Source organism: Physeter macrocephalus, unplaced genomic scaffold (genome assembly GCF_002837175.3).
Source record: "Physeter macrocephalus isolate SW-GA unplaced genomic scaffold, ASM283717v5 random_1587, whole genome shotgun sequence".
In the NCBI taxonomy this organism is placed as follows: Eukaryota; Metazoa; Chordata; class Mammalia; order Artiodactyla; family Physeteridae; genus Physeter; species Physeter macrocephalus.
The window spans coordinates 1-25000 of record NW_021146990.1 but is presented as its reverse complement, the minus strand read 5'-3'; the positions used below and the strand labels follow the sequence as shown (position 1 = coordinate 25000).

General features: G+C 50.0%; 1 long non-coding RNA gene across 4 annotated transcripts; it reads right to left on the bottom strand.

Annotated features, from left to right (window-relative positions):
• Nucleotides 1-7127: 7127 nt before the first annotated feature.
• LOC114485573 (uncharacterized) lies at nucleotides 7128-24028 on the bottom strand. 4 transcript variants are annotated; one of them, XR_008616904.1, is made up of 9 exons: nucleotides 23886-24028; nucleotides 20386-20458; nucleotides 12138-17792; nucleotides 11680-11951; nucleotides 11245-11435; nucleotides 9733-9847; nucleotides 8482-8557; nucleotides 8249-8373; nucleotides 7128-8160 (listed from the first exon to the last, which is right to left on the bottom strand). It is a non-coding gene; the product is annotated as an uncharacterized lncRNA (long non-coding RNA). The 4 variants fall into 4 exon arrangements; XR_003678982.2 differs by having other exon boundaries at nucleotides 11680-13801; nucleotides 13965-17792; nucleotides 23886-24027; XR_008616903.1 differs by having other exon boundaries at nucleotides 11680-17792.
• Nucleotides 24029-25000: the final 972 nt, after the last annotated feature.

The following is a 25000-nucleotide window of genomic DNA, read 5'->3' as shown; positions in this document are numbered from 1 at the left end:
CTCTCTCGACTGTTTCTTCATAACTGGAAGAATCCTGTTTCCCGTTCCACCCCATTATTGTGTGGGAAAGATTAATACGATGGATTTTTATAAAGCACTTTGAGCTTCTTTCAAGGGAACAGCTTCATGAAAGTAACTTCAGTCAGGGAGGAAGAACGCGACTGATTTTTAGGTATGTGCTCCCAGAGAAGAAGTGCTCTAAACATTAAGGATCAAATCTGCCTTAAAAGAAGCGGATATCAACCTCAGGGAAGCATGCAAGTGGCCTTGTGCGTTTACTTTATGGTGCTTACACCCCTGATGAATAGAAATACTGGTCTGAAAGAAGTGATGTTTTCCAACGGAGCTAGAAGTATCACAGTTAGAAAAAGTAAAACCCAGACAAACACAGAGAAATATACAAAGGCCCAAAGTGTGTGAACTGGGTGCCTTCCCTCCTCAGATCCAGGAGAAACTGAGCGGAGGGCTCCATGCGCAGGGCAAGAGCAGCTACTGTGGCTGCAGGTGGGCGCCACCCCTGCAGTGAGGTGGGAAACCATCTCCCCGTCGAGAGCTCTTCTTTCCCTGGTCTCAGTGCTGCTTTCTTCTTTTTAAAATTGTGGTAAAATGCACCAAAGGAAAATCTACCATCTTAACCGCTTAAAGTGTACAGGTCAGTGGCGCTAAGACCACCACCACCCATCCACCTCCGGAGCTCTTTTCTTCTTGCAAAACTGAGACTCCGTCCCCATTAAACGCTGACTCCCCTCCCCGTCCCGCCAGCCCCTGGGAACCACCCTCCTCCTTTCTGTCTCTATGACTTGACTCCTCCAGGGACCTCGTACAAGCGGAATCACCTAGTATCTGTCCTTTTGTGACTGGCTAATCTCACTGAGCATGTTTTCAAGGTTCATCCATGTTGTAGCCTGTGTCAGAATTTCCTTCCTTCTTAAGGCCAAATAATATTCCATTGTGTGGATGGACCACATTCTGTTTATCCATCATCCAGTAACAGTCGGGGTGCTTCCACCTTTTGGCTACTGTGGATAATGCTGCAGTGAACATGGCACATTTTTGAGTCCTTGCTTTTAATTCTTTCGGGTGTATATTCAGAAGAATGAAATTGCTGGATCATATAGTAACTCTATGTTTAATTTGTTAGGAAACAACTGTACTGTTTTCCGTAACAGCTACACGTTTTACATTCCCACCAACAGCGCACGAGGGCTCCAATACGCCGGTTTTCTGTGTCTTAGATGGAGGCTCCGGATGGGTTTCGGGTGACAGAGCTGCCGCCCTCTGATTAGTGAGACGCTCACACCCGCTGCCCGGGAGTTTTACGGAAGGTGATTTCTTTTCATCGTATCTCAGGAGAGAAAGCGGTTAGTCGAGTTTACTCACCCTGGGCTTGTGACGGTCCCCTTCCTCTGCCCCACCGGACGCAGGGGGAGCGCCCACGACACCTGAGAGCTGCGGGATGCGTCGAAGATTCTTTGGTTCAGGTGGCCTCGGAGAGAAGCGTGGCTTTTTAGGCAATTTGAGAGTAAAGCAAAGCACAGGACGCATCGACACACGTGCGAAACCAAAACTGAGAGTGGAGTCTTGTGAACCCCCTTTTCACCCAAAGACTTTCCTCCTCCAGCCTCACTAAAAATGCTCTCTAGATGTGGCTTTTCACTAATTCGCTACACAGAGTAAATGACCACGGAGAAGCAGAGGGAGGCCCTGGAGCTCTCGGCCCGGATCCCTCCCCCCGTGACCCCAGCACGCACATGCACGCGCTCCCACGCAATGCACACGCGTGTATAGATGTGTGCACACGGGTACCCAGACACATGCACACGCTCTCACATACACACGCACCAATCACCGCAGTATGAATCTTCATCTTCCTTTCCAGCCTGAGATGAGCTTTCTTTCTGCCTTTTAAAAACCTCCTCCTCTTTCCCTGGGAGTCGCTATTTCCCAGGGCCCTTCTACACTTCTAAAAAAATAAATCTACAAGTTCTTTTGATTTTAGAGAATCTCGTTTTTAAAAAATACAGAGAAATAGATGAGGTCATAGAAATAGCAAGCACAGGAGATAAAAATATAGAAGATTCTGGAACCATGGCTCCAACACGCCTAATTGCGTTTGCTAGGATATTTGGAAACAGTCTCGAGGCTCTGGCTTCTGGCTGTGTTTCCCAGGAAACTAGAGTGCCTCAGGGCTTTTTATTCCTGAGGGTGAAACCCACACGTCTCCCAAGGCCCCCCGCACTCACCTTAAGTCCAGTGTCATGAGGCCCCTTTCTCAGCACCTCGCTGAGGGCTCTGAGCCTTAACTTCAAAGACCAACCCTACCAGGGCAGAAACGAACGGGGGGGGGGGGAGAATCGAGTGGCGTGGGGTCTTTGCTGCCTGCTCCCCGAACATGGGGGACACAGGGAAGGCTTCCTTCCTGCAGACTCTGAGTAGGCTGAGTCGGCGGAGGGGGAGACCTGACCGCACAGGAACTTCCAGCCCTTGCTAGTTAAGCCAGTTATCAAGTCTGGTGGAGGCGGTTAGAGGCCCATCAGCTTAAAAGAACCAAACGTGGGGCGATGTTGACTAACCGATGAGTAACGTCAAAACACGACAAAACACTAAGGTCAAAATGTGCCACCAGCCGGTCAAAATTTCAGGTTGCTAACGTAACACCTCTCAGAGCAGGTGTTCCAAGCTCTTGGGAACGCGTGGCCTGGTGGAGCGTCCACGTTCTCAGAAGGCTCGCCCCAGCTCTGCCAGAAGCAGCTCGACTCAGTGATTTAGCTGCTAGGGCTTCAGATCTTCGCGGGTAAATTAGCAGTGGTGACATCTACCCAGGTCGATGCGTCCCCTAGGAGTATTTTAGGACGTTGCTCACCAGCAAGCATATCTGGACCATCAGCACCTGAAAAGGTACTCAACCTTGTGACTCGTCAGAGAGATGCAGACCCGAGCCACACTCAGAGAGCACCGTCTCCTCAGGTGACCAAGGCTGGCTTGACCCACGATCCCGAGCACGGGGAGCGGCTGGGATTCGTCTCCTATGGGGGGAACACACAACGGTACCACCACTCTGGAAAACCATGTGGCCGGACGGGAAACTTGTGCTTCCCTACGGCCCGGCATCCCACGCTTGGGTATTTACCCAAGGGAAAGAAATCGTAAGTCCACGAGGAGACAAACGCCGACGCTCAGAACTGGAAACACCTCGGATGCCCTTTGGCTGCTAAATGAATGAACCGAGTCCGGAATACCCATGGGATGAACCATCCTACTCAGTGATAGGAAGGGACAAAAGATTGGCACTAGCAACAGCGAAGGAGACATCGTGCCAAGCGACGGAAACTGACTTCCTTCACGGAAAACTGCATCTTGCTTGACCCCGTCTCTACGAAGGTCCAGAACAGGCGCGACTGTAATGACGTAAAGGAAGTCAACAGTGGCCAGGGTTCGGGTCAGGAGAGGGCATGGACTGCAGAGAGGTGAGGGACATGTTTAGGGTGGTCGTGGCAATGGCTGTGGAGAAAGAAAGCTGGCAGAATCCATCACACCGCACTCTGCAGTGTGTGCGAGGCGCGCAGTGTGTGCATTTCAAATACCTGAATTTTATTACGTGTAAATAATGCCTCAGTAAGGCTGGAAAAAATTAAATCCCCCACCGACATCCTCTCCGGTACTGTCATGGCGACGTTATCCTGGGGGCGGGCTAGGCGGGGTACCTGCTGCATCGCACACTCACGGGACAGGTGGCGAGTTTGGGGCTCAGTCCGTGTGCTTTCTCGGGTGATAACTGTTTTCCTTTGGGACAGAGGTCGGTGGCAGAGCGGCCCTCAGGTCCCCTGGCTGTCTCAGGGGGCCCTCCGTGGGGTGGCGGGGCCCTGCAGGGAGGGATGGGGCGGGCTGAGCGAAGGGGCGGGTCGCAAATCCAGCGCGGGAACGCGCAGTGGGGAAACCTTCGCAGGAAGGAGCCTTCGTCCTCCCGTTGCATCAAAAATAAACACAAGGCCGTCTGTTCATTCCTCTCCCTGGAAGGCTTTGGGCATTTCTCTCTGATCCAGCTCCCATTGAGGGTCCCCTGGGGTTTTCCTCCAGGGCTGTGGACGAGGTCACTTTCCGTGGCTCAGGAAGAGGTCCTGCACCTGGAAAGCCAGGTGAGGGCTGGGACCCGCCCCTGCAGCTGCCCCGAGCCCAGGTCTGTGGCACCAGCTACAGGTCAGAGTTCAAAGAAGGGCACCGGCAGCAACAATCTTTCTGGCCGAAGAGAACCCAAACCCAGCACCCTCTGAGACGCTACAGGGGCAGAGGGTTCATCCCGTGGGGCACTTTGGGTGCCCCTCTGTGCTGCTCCAAGGCGGGAAGCCTTCCCGAGTCGCCACTGGCCCTCTGGTCCTGTGTCCCTGTCACGGTGTGGGTCTCCCTGACTCTGGAAGAATCAGAGGTGTGAGATTGTTGTCACGTGCCTCTCATCCTAAGACTTAGGCTAAACCATCGCACAGACAAACACGGGGAGAAGGTTTAACTGTTTCACTTTATTGGTGCCCAATTCCTCCCAAGGAAGCCGGGGTCACACTTCCTGCCCTGGGCCCTGCACCTGCAGTGAAGGTCCCGCATCTAAATGGAACACAAGGTGCACTGGGGAGAGTCCGATGCCCCAGCCTGACTCCTGGGGCCGGTAGATGGAGTGTGCGCGTGAGTAGTAAGAGCTCCGGGTGGCCAGACGCTTTGCCAAAGGCCTGACGGATCATCTGGGCTTTTTGAACTTTTCTCTGGAGGCGGGGGATGACCGGCAGGTTTCTGCCATTTTTGAAATACCAGCTGAATGCACCCGGCCTGCTCTGCGGAGGCCACTCCACCCTGGGGCTCTGAGGAAATGTCTCTGATTCTCCAAGAAGCTCCCATCCTGGAACAAAACCCTTGTCCTCTTGAAGGAGGAGAGCCAAAGCCCCCGAGCAGCTCACAGAGGGGGAATCAGAGGCAAGAGGCGGAGTCCAGATAAGCTCTTAGTAACAGACACGTTTTATTAACAATGGTGTTTCCCTGCACGACTTTCACGACTTTCCAGGACCTGGCTGCACACTTTGGGTAACTGCGAGGCCAGCCTATCGCCAGAGCATATTTGACACTTAACAAAAAAAACCTGCACTAGTTTAAACAGTTCCAGAATGGCTGACCGATATGAACAAAGCTGTACAGTAGAAGGAAGAGTGAAAACGTAACAGAGCATTTTCCTTTTGAATGAACAGATAAATCCTAACACAGAGATGCTAGATAAGTGCACCGAACAAGTCAAGCTCAGAGGCACATGTCCAGTGAACAATTACCTGGTAAACACTGACCTGGCTGAGGAGAAGGCTGGGGTATCAGGTGAGCCCCCAGGAACATCCATGTCTTCAACTTAGAGTTTTGGCCCTTCAGGGCAGGTGCTACAAGGCAGCGCATACCCCACCTGTGTGTGTGTGTGTGTGTGTGTGTGTGTGTGTGTGTGTGTGTTTAAACAGTTTTCCATCCTTAACCCAACTGTACTCTGATGTTTGACATATGAATTCATGATCGTTTGACTTAACCTTAGTTAAAGGTTTCCTTGAAGGTGAAACCCTGTGTGTGTGTGTGTGTGTGTGTGTGTGTGTGTGTGTGTGTGTAACTTCACACAGAATAGAAAACAATACCAGTGAACATGGGCATAAGGAGAGTTTCTTTATGGTGCCGTAGTGTTTTTGGGCTGTCACGTGTGTCAAAGGAGCTTCTCCTCGGTAAACCCTCGGGAGAAGATGCATTTTTCACAATGGAGAGAATTTCAGAGTCTCTTGAATGGGCTCTTTTTCCTTGTTTCTCCCCTGCCCCGTGATCTGGGGCCATCCTCACCAGACCAGCGCGCAGCCTGTAAACAGACAGTGGAGACAGTAGAAGGGGAGCATGTCTCGCTGTGGCTTTTCGGATGTAGAAGGGCCTTAGGGTAAACCCCGACCTGTCAACATTCAAAGCAAGTGACCTTACAGTTACCTCGCTGTAGAAGAATCAGCTCCCTTGTGTGGAGAGTGGCATTACAGCCCAGATTCCTACAGAGAGGAAGCTAGAGAATGAGGGTAAGTCTCTTAGCACAGTATCACGCATGAATTATCTGCCTGATTAATGGTGATAACTATGGACATGGTACACCTGATGGCTTTTCAGGCACATAAGCGCCAACATTCATGTCGACTGAAAAAAATGCACCACGTGAGAGGTGTGAGCTAAGTTTTACTGGGGGCAAAATGAGGACTGTAGCCCGGGAGGCGGCACCTCAGAGAGCTCTGAGGAGCGCTCCCAAGAGGCAGCGGGGAAGGTCAGGATAGATGTGATTCTGGTGCAGGGGAGTCCGTGCAGTCAGGCACACGTTTTTGCAGAAGTTTTCTGCTCGTCTCATGAAGGCTACTGCTGGTCACAAGGAGCAGACGTCACCGTGAAGGATTTTAGTGCCTTTCTAGATGCGAGGAGATGCAAGAATGGGGCTCATAAAAGCTTCTCCGGAAAATATCTAACTACCTAAAGGCCTGTTCTGCCAGTTTTTCCCAGAGCACAAGGCGCCTCATTCCTGATCTCCACCCCAAACTCCTTTCAGGGTGTGCTGAAGGTCAGTGGTCACAGCAGTTTGTGATTTAATCCTTATAGAGGCAGATGGCAAGTGCCCACCTGTACTGGCACCTGGATGCCTCCTTGGGACCAGGCTGCTTCTTTGGGCAGCACATTAGAAAGTCATTTTTAAATGGTACATGAGAGCATAAAACTCAGTAACACTGATATTCCATGGGTTGTATCCAAGGATGTATAGCCATGAAGGGGTTAATCCAGTTTTGCCTGCAAGGACCCCCACTGAGTAGATCCCATATGCAGTGCCATTAGGAGACAGCTGGGTGTTTTATTTCATGATGCAACCTTGATGGCCTCCCACTTGTGTCACAGACTTCCTTGGGGTTACAACTAAAGCAGTACTTAGGGAAATTATTCACACTAAGTGCCTATAGTAGAAAAGAAGAAATAATTCAAATAAATGGGCTAACCTTCCTCATCAAGAAATTCTTTTAAAAAAGAGAAAACTGAACCCAAAGTAAAGAAAAGAAAAGAAATAATAAAGATAAGAACAGAAATCAAGTAAATAGAAAAGAGAAAATTAATAGAGAAGACTGATGGGGCAAAAAAGCTGGTTCTTTGAGAAGATCAATAAAATTGATAAACTTCAAGTCGGATTGATCAGGAAGGAAGAGACAAGATACAAATCAGGAATGAAAGAGATGGAATCCTCACAGATTCTAAACATGTTAAAAGGATTATATGGAAATATAACCAACATTATGCCAATAAACTTAGAAAATAGACAAGTTCTTTGAAAGGCACTAACTACCAACATTAACTCAAGAAGAAATAAATACTCTGACTATTTCTCTATTACAGAGATTGAATGAAATGTGAAGTTATAAACCTTCCCATAAAGAAACTCCAGGTAAGATAGCTTCATTGGTGAATTCTACCAAACATTTAAGGAAGAAATAACATCAATTCCTCATAAATTCTTGCAGAAAATTGGGAGAAGGAAATACTACCCAGTTTATTCTGTAAGACCAGCATTCCCATGAAACCAAAAGACGTTACAATAAAACTACAGAATATCTCTTATGAACATAGATGCAAACATTCTCAATAAGGTTTTACCAAACTGATTCCAGGAATATACAAAAGTATAATAAATTATGACCAAGTTGGGTTTATCCGAGGAATGCATGGTTGGTTTAATATTTGCAAATCAATCACACTAATAATTTATTAATTATGAGAAAGTAATGTGACAACTGCTATGAGAAATACAGAGAGGGTATGACAAGGGCATAAGGGCTTTGCCCTGGATTGGGAGACACAGTGGGATTTGGGTGCTTATCAGGTAGAGAGACTAGTGGAAAACCTTTCAGACAGAGAGATGAGGATGTGTAAAGCTTCAGAATCATAAGCAGGTGTACTGTACTGGTGCTGTCAGCATGTGGAGCGTCACCGTAACGAAAACCCAAAAGATGGGGGAGGCTTTGGGAACAGGCAGAGCGGGAAGAACCTGGAAAGGCTCTGGGGAGAGTGACCTTGGAAGCGTGAAGAGCCTTGAAGAGTGTTTCATGAAGTCCCGATGCCCTTGGAAGAGGCTGAGAGTGAGGGCTTGAAGGAAAGCAAAGAAAATGTTATTTGAAACTGGAAGGAAATGATCTTTGCTGTAGAGAGGCAGAGAGTTTAGCAACACTGTTACCTGCAGTAATGGGGGAGGTGGAGGGGACTTCCCTGGCGGTCCAGTGGTTGAGACTTCGTCTTCCAATACAGGGGGTGTGGGTCCCATCCCTGGTCAGGGAGCTAGGATCCCACGTGCCTCATGGCCTAAAAAACGAAAACAAAAACATAAAAATAAAACAGAAGCAATATTGTAACAAATTCAATAAAGACTTAAAAAAAAATTTTTTTTAATGGGGGAGGTGGAAAACTTACCAAATGAGCTGTGTGGTCTAGCTGGGGAGACTTCCAGGAACTGTTGAAAGTACTTCTTGGTTTCTTCTTGTAATTGCTGCTTGTAATAAAATGTGAGAAGAGACAGCTACACTACAGGAAGGACTTTTAAATAAAAAGAAATTTTAAAACGCAGCCTCTCCAGACAACAAACGATACTACGGTTAAGAAATGGCTTCCAAGTAAAGATCAAATCCAGGGCACTCTGAAGAAAACATGGTCTGATCGTGAAGCCAAGGATTTAAAATCTTTAAGGCCTCAGAAATATCCAAGAAATATCCAATATCCATCAGCGAATCATTCAGCCAAACAGTAGGGTTTCTGGGAAGTCTGAGGGCGCTGCCCCGTATGAGGCAGAGGTCTGTGGGTGTGGCCTTTTTCTAATGGAGTCATCCCCAATAAAATACACAGGTGACCTATAAAGCTTTTAAAAGATTTCTATAGCCAGGCGCGCTGCCCGCTTGGACTGAAATGGGCAGAGACAACCCAAAGAGGAAAGAGACCTTCGTATCCTCCAACTTCTCCTGGCAGGAAGAAGGCCGAGAAACCTACACAGCTGCACACAGACCAGCTTTCGCGGACGAGGAGGGAGGACTCAGAGGGTGAAGCTGAGATCCCAGGGGGCAGAGCCAAGGGTAAACGGTGAGTCATTCCTGGGAGGAGTGAGGCTGAGTCCTGAGCAAGGAGCTCCCAACATTCGCCGGCTGAATTTCACAACTGCTATGGACCAGTCACTCTCGTACGTTGTCCCTTTGCCCTCGTTTTGAAGAGGACTTTCAGTGGCTGTCCCATGCCTGTCCACCACTGCGGGTTAGGTGTGTATGTGGTGAGGGAGGGGTGGCTTTTCTCTTTCGTTCACATGACTTTGGACCAAGGAGCTTCACTAAGGAAGACTCATCCACAGCCAGACTCGACGTAGAGGGTGAGATTCCTGGTTCTGAGCCGCTGTCGTAACAGGATGAGACCTTGAGGGGCCTTGGGAGTGGGTGAGGTGTTTTGCGTATGTGGGAGGGATGTGAGTCCCTGAGGGGCCACAGGGCAGACAATGGTCACTAGCCTTCAAAATGGCCCCTCATGATTCTTGCCTTGTGTCATCCCTCCCCATGTGGAATAGGGCACTGTGGACATGAGGGAGTAGGTCATAAAGGAGACCGAGATTTCCATCTTTCTCTCTCTTTGATTCCTCGCTCTGAGAAGCCAGCGTCACAGGAGCCGCGCCTTGGAGAGGTTCACCTGGCAAGGAGCTGTGGTCTCCTGCCAAAAACCGGCATCAATTTGCCAGCTCTGCAATCCAGCCGTCTGGGAAACAGATCCTCCTCTAGTCGTGGTCTTTTCTACCACGAGTTGTCTGTGATAAAGAGAAATAGCACACAAATAGTGTGAACCCTTTATTGGTGCCCGAATGGTCTAAAGGCATTACTTTCAAAATTTTAGCAACCGTGGTGTCCCAGAAGACCCACATCTGAAGCCCTAACCTGGTCAGAGACACCATATTATGACCCTGCCGGAAGCCTAGGAAATAATTCCTGTGTCTTTAGGGTGGGAGTGGGGGAATGCAGCACATGATGCTGAAAGGTAAGGTCGATCCCACTAGCATGTGAGGGTCTCAAAGGGTCTCAAAGCTGACATTAGGGAGTTTAATTTTTTTTTTTTGAGACTAAAGTTCTAAACTTTAAAGTGATATAAATAATTAGATTTGCGTGTTTGAAATAAAATTCACAACATGGAGGATTGGAGGAGAAAGAGACTTGAGTCCAGGAGACTAACTGTGGGATCCGGGAGGGCTATGAAGTACGGGGTGTGTATTGGCAGGTGCCCCCAGGTGAGGGATGGAGAGGGAAGAAGCAGGAGGTGACCTGAGAGGGGCAGGTGCTCATCGCAAGTCCAAGTCTCCGCAGAAAATTGCAGGATCTTAGTTTTAAGAGGAATGTGGGCTCAGAGGGGCGAGCCCTCTGGCTGTGATGAGTGTGGCCCTCGAGTCTCCTGGAGTAGCAGGATTCTTCCTTGGGCTTCACATCTACGTTAGGGACGTGCATCGTTAGACTGTTAGGAGGGACAGAAAGCGCTTGTGTTTGATGGTCCTGTAATCGTCCGTAAGCGTTAGCTGATTCTGTGTGGCGGAGATGTCACTAAAGGTAACACACAGGGATCCAGGGGGCTTTATGAGATGTGCATGTTGAGGCAGGACAGATCTTCATGAGGAAGAAGGGAGAGGAAGCGTTCCTCCACCAGCTCAGGGATGGGCCAAACGCAGAGGCTGGAGGGCTTTTTTAAGGAACAATTGTGTGAAATGCTATAGCCAACCTGTATGATTTTGCCTGTGATTTATTGGAAAAGTCTGTGACACAGAAGTTAGTAACATTTGAAGGATGTTGCCCTAATCAAGAATTTACACTCCAGGACTTAGTAGGTAGCGTTGAAAGTCAACATAAGAAGGCTGATTTGTACAATCTCTTCTTCTCTCCTCATATCCATTCAACACCAGAGGAGTTTGAAATTGACATAATGGATACTAGAAAATGGTTTTTTTCTGATTGGTGAAATAAGTAGTGTTTAGAGTATGGGTCGGCTAGAAATGTTGTACAGACACTTCCACTCTTCAATGAAGAATAAGAGTATAATATAATATTAGAATAATAATAATAGTGTCATAATCCTTTTATGATAAGAATCCAACAAGCTCAGGAGCCTATACGCTTGGGAGAGGCCCCCGGGCGTTAGAATTTTGTTGAGCTGATGTCAGACCTTTATCAAGGACGCTGTCATCTGATGTCACTGAACAGCAACTTGGATCTTGCGATTCGAAGCTTTTCACATCTGCCTTGAGTGACCCTTCCGTGCAAGACACTGTCACGAGACCTGAGAGGCCAGCGAGCTGAAGCTTCATCGGCTCACCCAGCAGGTTACGTAACTTCGGCGGTTCCTGCTGCCATCATCTGTAGGAAAGGCAGAATTCAGCCTGAACCTTGCTGTCACTGGGCCCAGTAGCACCCAGCAGCCAGGCTCTGGGGGAGGCTCTCTCGGCTCTGCCTGCTGGCTGCTGGTCGTAGCCGCCGAGAGCCTAACAGGTGCGGCGGCCGGGCGCGCTCAGGTCGAAGCACGAAGACCGCGCTCCCCGCGGCCGCCTGGCCGTGCGCACAGCCTCCCAGGGGTGGGGCTCCGGGAACCCGCATCACGTACCTGGAGGGCTGCCCGGAAGCAGCGCCCTCGGCAGGGCAGCAGGTGTCGGTGGACCGGAGCTGCAGCCGGACGCCTCTGCCTGGCACGCTGGCTCCCGAGCTTGTGTACGGGTTTTTTTAGAATTCTCTAGTAACAGCCGCGTGAGCTGTGAGGGGACCGAGCTCTGCAGGGGAGGCCACGAGCCACCTAAGCCCCGGTGCGGATCCTCCCCGAGAGCCTATTTGTGCGCACGGCGACGTCCGGGGACACAGATCACACGCTCTCGGGAAAGCCTGCGTTGGGGCGGCAGAAGCAAGTTACCGACGGGGGGCTTCCGGGGCCCCTCATCCCCCTGATGGGCCCGGGCCCCACGGCGGGTGGCGGTCGCCTTTCCGAGCAGGGAGGGGTCGGCGGAGGGATGACGTGGGTTTAGCGTCCCCCCCGGGGAGAGGGTGAGGGACACCGCCCCGTCCCCTTACCCCGGGAGAAGGCGACGAGAGGGGCCGGAAGGGCAGTGACCAGTTCTTGTCCCCGAGCCCCAGGCCCCAGCCGGGAGCCTATTCCTGGCGAAGGTGGGGCTGGACCCCGGGACCTGCCCTGTGCCGGTGCCAGAGGCCGAAGGAAAGGTGCTTCTCCGCTCGGGGCGCTTCTGACGGCAAGCGGGCGGGCTTTTCTCACAGGAACAGTCCAGACACTCACTGCTTGGAGTCAGCGCAGACCCCCGGCTTCCGGTCGCACAGACCCCCCACCCGGACGCACTTCTGCCCCGCTTGACCGCACACCAAGGCTTGCCCAGACTCCCTCCTAAGCTTGGATAATTTGAATTTATAACTGGTTAACGGAACCCAGGGAATGACTTCCTTACTATTCGCAGTCTATTAGGAGGATCTAGTCAAGGGCACAGATGAACAGCCTGATGCAGAGGCGCACAGGGCGAGGTCTGGGAGGGTCCAGAGCGCACGAGCTTCTGTCCCCATGGAGCTGGGGTGCGTCACCCTCCAGACCCCTTCATGTAGGGTTTTTCATAGAGGTTTGAATACACAGGCGTGACGGACCGACTCACGGGCCCTTGGTGGCTAGCTCAATCCCTGGCTTCTCTCCCCTCCCCGGACGTGCAGCAGGGGTGGGGTCGAAGGTTCCAGCCCTCTGATCACGTGGTTGGGTCACTGACCACCGGCCTCATCCTCTGAGGGTCACCTGAGGGGCTATAGCTCAGGTGTGGCTGCGCAGGAAATTCTGAGGGCTTTAGGAGCTCTGTGCCAGGAACCCGGGACCGAGAGCAAACGTACAGTTGTGCTTACGTCACAACATCCTCAGAGAGGGCCTGCGAGGTTCTCTCCTCTGGGGAGGAAGTCAGAAGGCCTCGCCCGGACGCTGGGTAGGAAGGACTGAGGCTCGAGCAAGAGGGAAGGGAGGCTTTGTGTGAACACAGGGCCCACTCCTGCTTCCGACGGAGACAGCAGGAAACTCAGCGGGTCCGTCTCAGCCAGGTGCGGGTGGAGGAGCCCGTCCCTGCTGGGATAAAGTGGGGACAGCAGGAAACTCAGCAGGTCCGTCTCAGCCAGGTGCGGGTGGAGGAGCCCGTCCCTGCTGGGATAAAGTGGGGACACCAGGAAACTCGGCGGCGAGGCCCCAGGTCATCCTCAGACACACGGCGCAGAGCTGGGCGGTCACAGCAGCGTTCCAGCCCGGATGCTGGCCCAGAAGGCGGCCCGGTGTCCCCCGCCGGGGGTCGTTTCGTCCCGTTTCGTCTTTCAGTGGCAGGTCTTCTGAGGCAGACATCTTTCTGGGGCTGAAGGATCTGCCTGAAGTCACTTGAAAGAGCGAGCTGCTGCTAAATTGCCCTCATAATTTGTCACACACTGTGTTCTGGCACTAGACACTTCATATATATATATCTCTCTCCGTCAATATTTTTGTGTTAAAATTAGGGGAAAAGCCCCGAGCCTTGTGTTGGTTCATCGTATACACTATGTTTTCCAAAGGGGGGCGGTTTTCCCCAGGGTCCCTGCGGACGGTCCGGGGGCCCCTGCAAGCGTAGCTTGGGTTCTTGATATCACGGGACGTAACACGTCAGCCTCGTCCGAAGGAGAGCGTTCGGATGGCATTTGCAATGTCCACGTCATTGCATAAATCAGCTCATCTACCGAAGGATAAACAGGTCCAAGTTTATTCTTCAATATAATACATATATATGACTGCTACACATCTTTATAAGGCAAAGGAGTACAGCTGAATGAAACTACGTTCAGAAATAGAAAATACACGCAATATATGCAACCACCATATTATGGCTCCATTTTTACCTCTCATCTCCACTGAAAAACCTCATCCAAAGGGCTCGGTCGCATCTATCAGCCAGAACACACAGGACTCAGCACAGGCACAGGCGGGTGCAGGACGTCTTCTGCTCCTCTGAGTTGCCAGTAGGGGGTGAGTTAGAAGCCTTCACGGAAGGTGAAACTGCCCGTACAAAGACCACTTAGGGAAAACACACCTGACTGCCTCAGAAGCTGGGAGAAATACACGGACCTTCTAAGGCGAGAAGCTATAGATTTCATGCAACGCACGGAAGTCACCCTAATCCAGGAAGTGCAGCATCACGTTTCCTTTAGGACAGAAAGCAACTTGACTTTTGGAAACATACTTTTCATCTCAGAGAGGCTCTAGAGGAGCATGGTGATGGATAAGAAGGTGGATTCTGATTCTAACTTGAGAAAAGGAGAAAAGAGTAAAAACATAAAATGATGGAGCAAAAGCAAAGCGGGTGGCATCGCGGCTGCGGAGAAGGGCGCGGCCATGGAGGAGCGCCCTGAACCCACTATGGAATCGCCAGGGGACAGCGCTAAGCTGAGCCCCCGACCTCGGCCGCTGAGGTCCCCGCCCTGCCCTCGTTACCAGTTCACAAATCAGTTTCCAAATGAGGTCCCCTCGACTGGCCTGCATTTCAGACTGAAGCAGCTCATGTCTGATATTGCCCCCCTACCCCAACGGGGGGCGGGGGTCAGGCTAGTGGGGGCTGAAGGACAAAAAAGGAACAAGATGAGAGCCTTGCACGTTTCCCTGATACAAAATCCATATTCTGATTCCAAAACAAGAAAAAAATTTTGCTGCACTAATTTCCATAAAAACGGTGAAAACGCTGGTGTTCACACATCTTCAGACCACATCACATCAGCATCTGCCTCAGCGTGACAGTGCACCAGGCCAATTTACATTTTTGAGGAAAGAAAGCAAAATAACATCAAGTCAGACCGAGAGCAACTACAAGCAAACCTACGGTACTCAACAGACATGAGTTACCCAACTTCAACCCACAAATCGTTGCCCCAAGTTAATTCAGGTGAGAATCCATGCCAGAGGGTTTTATGTCACAAACTGGGCGTGAGCTCTTTCCTCCCTGATTTTTAAACAGCAACAGATTCTGGGTAACTGTTGGTATCTTACGAATTACGAATGTGACTTGCTTTTTCCTTAATAGCTTGTGAAGTTTATTTCTCTCCAGGCAGCAGGAAGTGCCCCACTGGTGCTTAATTTCCTGCATTTACTGGAGAAACGGCAGCGGCCTAAAGGGAGAGAGCAAGATTGTCACGTCCATTAAGAGGGTGGAGAAGCAACACAGCCTCCAATCCTCGTGACTTCTGGGAAAAGTTGATCACAACAACCCCAGTCCAGCCAGACTCCACTCCTCGGGTCCACGCTCGCATCTGGTTTGATTCTTCCGATGTGCAAAGCCCATTTCCCGTCAGAGCGGCCACGTACTGCAAGGCGTGGAGGGAGGGGACCGGCCGAGCAGGAGACCGAAACTCTCCCATTTCCCCGTAACTGCACACTGTAATAATCAGCTCTGCAGGGCAGACTCTCCCCCACTCCCATATAAAAGGACCCCGCTGGCATGGGGCCACCTCCCCATCCGAGGTGGAAATATAGCTACAAATTCTAAGGAGAGCCATTTTCAAAGTACAGTCTCCTTTCTCAACCCCTAAAAAGAAAATCATACCCACTGACCGTGGGGTCATCAGTGGATGAATTTGGCAAAGAAATCACTGCTTCATTTGGCCGAAGCCATCCCCTTCGTGTGTGTGCAGCAGGGCCCGGGGAAAGTGAGCCGGGGTGGATGCGATCTGCACGCCCTACAAAGGCCCCCTGCTCGGGCTGGAGGGGAACACACCAGACCCCCGTGTCCTGTTCAGCATTTGAGTGGATGCCAGCTCTCTGCGGGCTGAGTATTAAGCCTGCACCGGCTTGTATTTTTCCAGACTCGATGAATACCAGCAGCTAAAGATAGCGCGGTAACATAACACTTCAATCACAGGGCTGTGCGTGTGTGTGTGTGTGTGTGTGTGTGTGTGTATTTTAAGGAAACTAAATTAAACATTTGAAACATAGTCACAGAACAGGAACAGGAGAAGCCAACCTTGGATAAATGCATAGGCCCAAGGAAGAAAGAAAGAGATGCATCGTAATGCAAGAGCAGAGGCCGGAAAGGAGGACCTTCCACAGCCAGCACGACCAGTAAATTGGCTTGTGGCCTGAACTAATGACACCTCGTCTTCTGCCTCTGCTTCCCCCGTACCTGAAGCACAAGAAAAAGGACGTTGCACGCGTCGCCATCCGTCCTCATGGCGGGCCATGAGGATTCACCGGTGGGATGCTGGGAAAAGCCAACGCACGTCAGGTCCGCCCTGGCCCAGGCAGCCCCGAGCTGCTCTTATTTTGTTTTGTCGCAGTTGAGACAACTGCAGGCTAGAATGATTTAAGCTAAAAATAAAGACATTATTATAGCTGATCTCAACACAGCAGGTACTTGGAAGTGGAAAATGTGAGGGAGGCTTAAGATGCTAGTGGTGGGTGTGGTGCTGGCGTGTAATCCCTCTCTGCGCTGCTTCTGCTTTGTAAAGAAACAACGCCCATTCCTGCAGCAGGGCTCACGTCCCCTGTTAAATGTCTGAGAAAATGGCACACGAGCTCGGGAACAGGAAGACGCTTCCAACTGGAGATCAGTGTCACATCCCCAAAGTGAGGGGAGGTGCCCCTGGCCTTCAGTGTCCAAGGCTCCCTGCACAGGGCTGAGCCACAGAGACGCCACGTGGGTGAGGTCACTGGTCCTCACACGGACTGGCATTTACCTGGGTCACTTTGACAGGAAACACGGCACCGTCCCCCTCAGGACCCACCAGACCCATCTCTTCTTTCAGCCACATTGAGCGAAGCTCTCGGGACTGTTAACATTATTCCAAAGGTCCTGATTGTAAAGACTAACCATACACCATCTCTCAAAGCCAGCGTGCTCCATGTGGATGAAGTTTCCCTCGGAAGAGAGCGGGGGGCGTGGCGACAACACACGTGCCTCGTTTGGAAGTAGTTTGGAAGTTTGCTGCGTAGAAGACACTTCTGCTCTTGGAGGGGATTTCAGAATAAATGAAGGTAGAATGTCTGATGCTTTTTGCCTCAGAATTCAAAGAAAGCAAATTACTTATCAATTGGATTCACCTGATTTCAGACCAAATCCAAGTAATAGAGTCTGAGAAACTGAGCGGTCAAGGGTGCACCAGACTTAGAATTTTTTCTGGCGTCGTACTCACCGCTTTGAAAGGCAATTCTCCCTCTAAATGTATCCAGCATTTTTTTTTACATATATATACATTCTTTTTCTTATTCTTTTCTGTTATGGTTTATCACAGGTTATTGAATATAATAGTTCCCTGTGCTCTACAGTAGGACCTTGTTGTTTATTCATTCTATATATGATAGTTAACCTCTGCATCCAACATGTTTTAAAATCTCAACTAAATCTCCAGTGTGATTGCTCTAGGGATCTGAGAAATTGCAGAAGTAATGCACCCCGTGCCCCAGTGACTGAGATCGAAAGTTCTGAAGCTCAGGATGGCAGGGAAATGTCTTCTGGGGTGTGCACTGCTGCAGGGAGGGGCTGTGAGGCGGGGTGCAGGCTTGCCTGCCCCCTGGGCCGCAGCTCTGGGTGCCCCGGCCCCGCGAGCCTGGCGGAGGTTCTCAGAGTTCTGTGTGGCGTCTTCCCCTCCCTCAGAGCCACCAGTCTCCTTAGGGGTCAAGGCATCAGAACTGCTGATTTTTCCAAAAATCTTCTCAAAGCAGCAGCAACCGCAGCAGTTTTCCTGCAAAGCAAACAAAATATGACTCTTGTTAATTCAGCAGGGCTTTTAAAATTGTAATTAGTTGGTTGTGCCCCTTAGAAAACCACAGATGACTTTTTATAATGTATGTGTGTCCGTGAGGAAAAAAGGAAACCCCTTGAAGGGTCCCACTGCTTTACCAGAGCTGGGTGGTTTTTTTCTGTTGTTGTTTTAGTTTATGCAAGCTATTTTAATACTATTTGCCATGTCGAAGGACAAGACCTCTTTGTTTCACCTGAAGCACAGCCAGCTCCAAAGCTGCTGCCAGCTTGATCCGCTTCAAAGCGAGGCTGGGATATGTGCGTGGGAATCTTCCCACGTGCTTTACGACCACACGTGACCCAGGGCCGCGTCTGTCGATACATCATTCCTATAGATCTGAGGGCGTGTCCCCAGTGCATGTCTCAGGGCCTGGCAAAGAGCCACGGGAACGAGAAACGAAAACGCCCCCTGGTTGATTTTTAGAGCGTTTCCTCAACCCATCCAAAAACCTCTAACCAATTGCAGGAGATTCCTATGCCTCAGTTTACATTGCGGATTACGCCTTATCATAAGGCCTGGGAGCCGTTCTTTTTCCGCAGGAGTCATCTTCGACCACCAGATTTTAAAAATCAATATTATCTCAAAATTGGTTTTACTCATATTGTGTCTTGCCAAAAGCCCTATCTTAGCCTGGCAGGAAAGATTGTGAAGCATGATCTACTTTTCTAACACAACACTCTTCTCCAAGGAGTCTGCTCCCAGAGTAAATATCTGAAGCTTACATTTTCATTTGAAAAAGAAAAAACAGTGGGGAAGAAAACCAGGAAGCACCCACAACGCACGGACATGCAGTGGTAACGGGTGGGTTTGCGTGGCCCCTGGAGGGAGCGGGGGACCCGGGAAAGGAAGGCGGCCAGCCCGAGCGGCCGGCGCGCGGCGGACCCGGCCAAGTTTGGCGAGGTGTCCCCGAGCACCTCCAACAAAGACGCCGTCTCTCTGTGCCAGGGTGACCAGGTCAACGCTTCTGTCTTTGTCCTCCGCACACCTGGCACTGCCTGGCAGCCGCCACCCTCCATCGCCTTGGGCTGAAGAGCCAACGTCCTTGGAAGGACTCGGCCATCTCCCGCCACCTTCTCCCCTCCTCCTTCCCCCCCAGACCCTGGCAACAGGCCTGCCTCGCTGTCCCCCACTGAATTCCTTCCCTCCAGGCCTCCAGAGTTGCCCCAGTGCTTATGGTGGGAAGCTGGTTTGTGGTCAGCCCTTGGGGTTTGTGGTCACTGGGGACGAAGCTGCCTCTGGGAGGGATGTGGGGGGTGAGAAGGACCGACCAGGCCCAGCTGTCCGCGGACGCCAGGGCTCCTGGCTCACGGCGAGGCCGGGCTGTACCGCATCCCAGGCCCCAGGGCACAGAGAGTCCTTCTCCACACTGTCACCAGACACAAAACTACTTCCTCCTGTTCCCAGGCTCTGAGTCCTTGCTATTTTGGACAGACAAGAATGGTCTTTGTACGTAGAAAGCAAAAGCCTCCCTGGCGACTGCTCGTCCATCTCTAAATAAGTGACAGAATCCTCAGTAAGTGACCCTCATACCAAAGGCTGAATGCTTGCCTAATTCTGGTTCGTGACTTTTATGTGGATTTACTGAATTCTTTCTGTCCTACCCGATCTTACGCTACAACAGATTCAAGGCAGCTTACAAGAATATACACAGTCAAACAGACAAAAAAACCCTCAGGACCAGAGTAAATATGAATCAGAATAAGAGATCAAGGTGAGCGGGCAGCAAGAATGCAGCCTCACAAGGCGCAAGTCCAGCAGAGCTGCTGAAGCCGAGCTGCAGGGCCGGCCGGGGACATGCTGCCTGAGACGACGGAGCTGGCTGGCTGGGGGGGCGAACGTCCCCCGCGCCGGATGCAAACGCTGGGATTTCTAACGTCCTCTGTAATAAGTACACTTCCCTAGGCCTCTCCTTTGGGCCATAAATCAGGCCATTTATTGATGTAACAGAAGATAGTCACATGTAAAACTCTCTCTCTGAATAATTCTGACAAAATTCTAAGCAGGGCAGAGGCTTTGTATGAAGAGGTGGGTCCTTGGGGTCCCAGAGTGGGTCCAGACCCGTAGGCAGCTCAGGGGGGGGAAAGAAGCATGAGCTTTAGGGTAGGATCTCGCTCTCCCATTGACTAGGGGCATGGTCTTGGGGGGGTTAATCCTAGGTTTTCCCATCTCTACAAAGAAGGTATCATTTCCCCTGATCTCACAAGGTTGTTGCAAAGACTCCCAAGGAACGTTTCTGTGCAGGTGTTACTTCCTGAGCACCTACTGTGTGCCGGGCCCTGGTCTCCGGGCTTTGCTTGGATGATCTCATTGGAGCCGCTCAACAAGCATAGGAAGTGAGACTATTTCTGGACCACAAATCTGGAACCGGAGGTTTCTGCACTAGAAAATGGCAGACGGGGTGCAAACAGAGCAGCCTGGTTTCAGGGCCCCCCCAGAGGAAACGCTGCCCCGCTTCCCACACAGTCAGATGGCCCTTCTCTCCCCTCCCCTCTCTAGGCTCAAACGCCTCTTCAGGAAGAGGCCCGAGACCAACCTTTCAAGAGGGTGCCCTCCGGGGACTATTTGGCCACGAGGTCCTGGGCGTCAGAGCAGCAATTCTTCCTCTTCTAGGAAAACCAGGAAGAGAGTTTCGAGAAGGATTAGAACCTTTCATCAGCTCCTGACTTGAGATCTGACAACACTTGAAGAGGCAGTGACTTGTCACTGGGTATGTCCTGCCCTTGCAGAGACGTCCCTGGAGGCTGAACGGCTGACGGCCTCTTGCAGACGCACCAACCAGCCCCAGAGTCCAGCTCGAGGGCGTCCCCACTCTCCCCTAAAGCTCCATCACCGCCACCCTTCCCCTCAGAGTCACGGACAAAGAGCTTTGTACCCCATGACACTTGACTTTTACACGTGTGTGTTTTGTCAAAACTCATGTCAACAGATGCTCGCTTTGACAAAGCACAAGAGTCAAGACAGATGGACCGAAGGATGAGTCAGGCACAGACACTGCTTTTTCCAGATGTTCTCCAATCCAGCTGACAAGATTTAAGTGCCAGGGCCGAGTCTCGAGAGGACAGAGAGAGCGTCCCCAGTTTGGGGCTTGAGAAGGCCGTCCTGGAGGAGGTGGCAGTGAAAGTGGGCCTCAGGCACTGGCTGGGGTTTGGGCTGATCTGGAAGGAGCCGTGGGGACAGGGCTGGGAACCCAGCTTCGGGATTCATCGGGGCCCCAACTGCTGGGTGCGGGTGTTCATGGTGCACAAGGGGAAAGACTGGAAGATTTTTTTGATCAGGGAATCATATAATCAGAGCTGTAATTAATGAAATGATGATCTGGTGAATTAGAGAAGAGAGTGGGCGGAGGTTGACTATCAGCTCCAATGTGATCTTATTAGCTCACTAAATGGGAAGAAGGGCGTGAGCTGAGGCAGGTGCACGGGGGCGGAAAGGAAAGGTGGAGGGTCATTAGCTCTAGGAGGAAAGAATCATGTCGCCTTTGTTCCGTTTTCCTTCCTCTGTGGCCACAAAGCATGCAATACAGGAGGTGCTTGCTAAGTTCTCACAGAGTTGCAGCGAGGCTCTGCTCCGTCCCAGGTGACAGGTGATTCTGACGGAAGGTGGGTCACGTGTGGATGGTGACACAGAGGAAAGGTGGGAACCTCAGCCTCGTAAGCATAACAGAGAAGGCAGAGAACTTCAGGGCCTCGGCGTCTAAGAAGGAAAATCCTTCCGAAATTTCATGGACCACAGTCACGCTCAGCAGTCCAGAAACAGGAAGTGCTTTTAAGCACGAAATAATTAAAAGGGATAAAAGTTTATTAAGAAAACTTTTTAAAATAGAATTTAGATGTAAATAGTTTGGGTAAGAGTTAAATTTTCAACATAGAGTCGAATTCCGATTCTGTAGAACATACAACCAAGATTATTCCAGAAATGAATCTTCTGGGAAAAATTAGTCTCAATATTTCACTGAAAAATAAACTCTATTGAGCTTGAGCGTTGGCCCTCAGTCACACCAACGATGTCCTACAGGACGGTTCCGGACTCGTCGCAGCAGGACGGCAGCGTGGGGCCCCTCGTCCGGCTCCCGAGCCTGCGGCCTGCCGTGGGAGGCTGGTGAGTCCATAAGCCTGTCCTCAGCGGCCTCATCCACGTAACAGGGATGATAACAGCGCCTGTTTCGGAGGCTTGGCCTGAGGACCAAATGAGCTAATTTTCATAAAGCAGAGCGGACGGTGCCTGGCACAGCACTGTGTAATCATGACTTTCATGGAAACTAACTGGACTTATACAGTGGAGGTTTTTTAAAATCCTCACTGCTCTTGAAATATCTACTCACCTTAGGTACCAGCAGTTGGATAGAATAACAGAAAGGTGATTTTTGTTGTTATTGTCCTTATATGGTTTAAAAAATATTTTTAAACACTTTTAAACTGTATAATGTCATTAATTACCTGCTGTGGTTTCCATATTGTCGACCACGTCAAAGTGTATTTGGACACCAATAAGCTTGGATAAAAATACATCGGTGGAAAATTGGCCCAGAATAGGTTGGTAACCCTAATAAGCAGTTTATGCAGTCTGGGTGAGGTACCTACTAGGGAATAAGCCTATTTTTACTTGACATCAGTACCAATTATCAAGGAAAGGTATATTCAGACACAAATAAAACTTACTACTGATGCTGAATTTAGAAGTGCAGTTAATTTCAATAAAAACTGGATGTGGAAAAAATGAGTACTTGGAGCAGAGTCATCCCAGGGCTTTGGTCAGTGGCAAAGCTCCACTCCGAAGCCCCAGGAGGTGCCGGAGCAAAGGTGGAGGAAAGGAGAGTGTATCAGACACATCCGGCACCGGGACACGACGGCAGCCGTCCCAACTGCTACTCACGCCAGGCCTGCATCCCCAGAGAGGCCTGACGGCAAAGGGTGCTCTTTGCCTCTCTGCGTTCTTTCCCCCTTGACCACCCTGAATATTCAGCAAAGTTACTTAAACGTTACACATCTGCTCCTGTGTTATTGGTGTATTCCACAGTATTTGGATGGCGATGGTCTGAAGGGGGCTGTGACAGTACTTCAGGAGACAGGCGCCCCGCGCAAGATGACCACTCGGATGGAGAGGATTGTACAGATTCCAGAAAGAATTGGGGAAAATCATGTATAGAAACTTGGAGATAAACTACAGATGAGATGGGGGGATTGAGGGAGAGGAAGGAAGCAAAGAGATGCTCTGGGGTCCAACTGAGGCCATGCGGGGGAGGTGCTGCTCTGGGAGGATGGTTGAGGATGAGGTGAGGTCGGGGCGGGGCGGGGCGGGGCGAGTTCTGTTTAGGGCTGAGAACATCCACGTGGAAATGCCCAGCGCACAGGTGGCTGTTCGGATCTGAAGCTTAGGAAAGGAATCTGTGCTGAAGAGGCAGACGAGGAAGTTGGGGTGTAAACAGTAATTAAGGCAAAGAGAGCCAACGGGGACTCCATTCAAGAAGTGCCCACAGGGCACCGCTCAGTTACTCTGAACGTACACTGCAGACACCTTCATTTAGTCTTTGGTAAGAGTCTCCTTCACACATACTTGTATTAATCTCTTGACCAAGCTGAATATTACAGGTTTTGGGCACCCAAAGCAGACTAAACCAGGCAAGCACAGAAGTTAGAATTCTGAGCTGTGTTTTAAGGAGACTATTTACCTTGAATGTACATTAACATGTGTTCTCCAAAGCTTTACATGTTTATATACCCGAGGCTATATGTGTGCGTGGGCACAGTTACAGTGATACAATGCACTTTGTAATGGATACAGTAATTAAATTATAAATGTAATAAACAGTTCTGCTGAAAATAATGCTCTACTAAACAATGTAATTAGCATTCATTAAAAACATAAATTGCTCAATAAACACATTTTAAGCAATTTAACACTTTAGCACAAGATTTGAAGCCCAAGAGAAATTAATTAGAAAGAACTTCACTCAAGGCTAAGGTGCCTCTAGCATCTGATCATCAAAAGATTGAAGCCGACTAGAAAAGAGGGAAAACGAGGAGCCACGGTTACCTGTGCGCTGAGCCTGGAGTGGAGCTTGTGATCCGACAGCCAAGGGTGCTTGAGAGCTTCACTTGCACTTATTCTCCAACTAAAGGTAAATGCAGAGGGTTATTGTATCCTCTGCATTTGGAGCCACCCCTTCCACCCAAGGCTCTAAACGAGATAGAAATGTATCTCTCTCTCACATAATAGTCTAGGGCTGGCCTGGTTCCAGGCTCCAAACACCGCAAAAGAGACCTCGGCTCTGACCACTGCCTTTGGGAGACCAGATGGCCGAATGTCAAAGACAAGCAAGGCAAATAATTCAGAATTCTTGTTAATAACTGAACATTTACCTTCAGATAGAAGTAACCATTCTTGATGGAATGTCTGAGCTTCATAAATTGAACTTCTATCAGTCAGTTGAAGAATAAACATCTATTTATTAATATAAGACAAAATTCTACTATGATTCTTGATGATTGCAAAAGCAATTTATGTGTCAAAACTTTTGAATAATATGTATCGCTAATGTTTGAATTAAGAAGTTTTGAGAGTCAAATAAATGGAGAAATAGATGGAACGTCAATGTAAGTATTGAGAGTATATTAAAATTCTTGAGCCAACAAAGGTTTATACAATTTAAAAACATACGAGGAAGAGGGCTTCCCTGGTGGCGCAGTGGTTGCGCGTCCGCCTGCCGATGCAGGGGAACCGGGTTCGCTCCCCGGTCCGGGAGGATCCCACGTGCCGCGGAGCGGCTGGGCCCGTGAGCCATGGCCGCTGGGCCTGCGCGTCCGGAGCCTGTGCTCCGCAACGGGAGAGGCCGCAGCAGAGGGAGGCCCGCGTACCACAAAAAAAAAAAAAATATATATATATACGAGGAAGAAACATAAAGATTATATATCATAATTTTAAGCTTTGTGAACCTGTCTTGTGTACTAATGTTTATCACATTAAACAAAATAACCTTTCAAACTAAAAAATTATGAGTAAGTGCAATAATCTGAAATCTGCTTCTGAAACAGTATAAAGAAAGTAGTTTCAAGCAGTCATGAAGTTCAGTCTATAGAATTGCTTCAATAAAATTGCTTCATTAGACACCAAATATTTAAGTATAAGAAGAGGATGTAATGGAAAAGAAT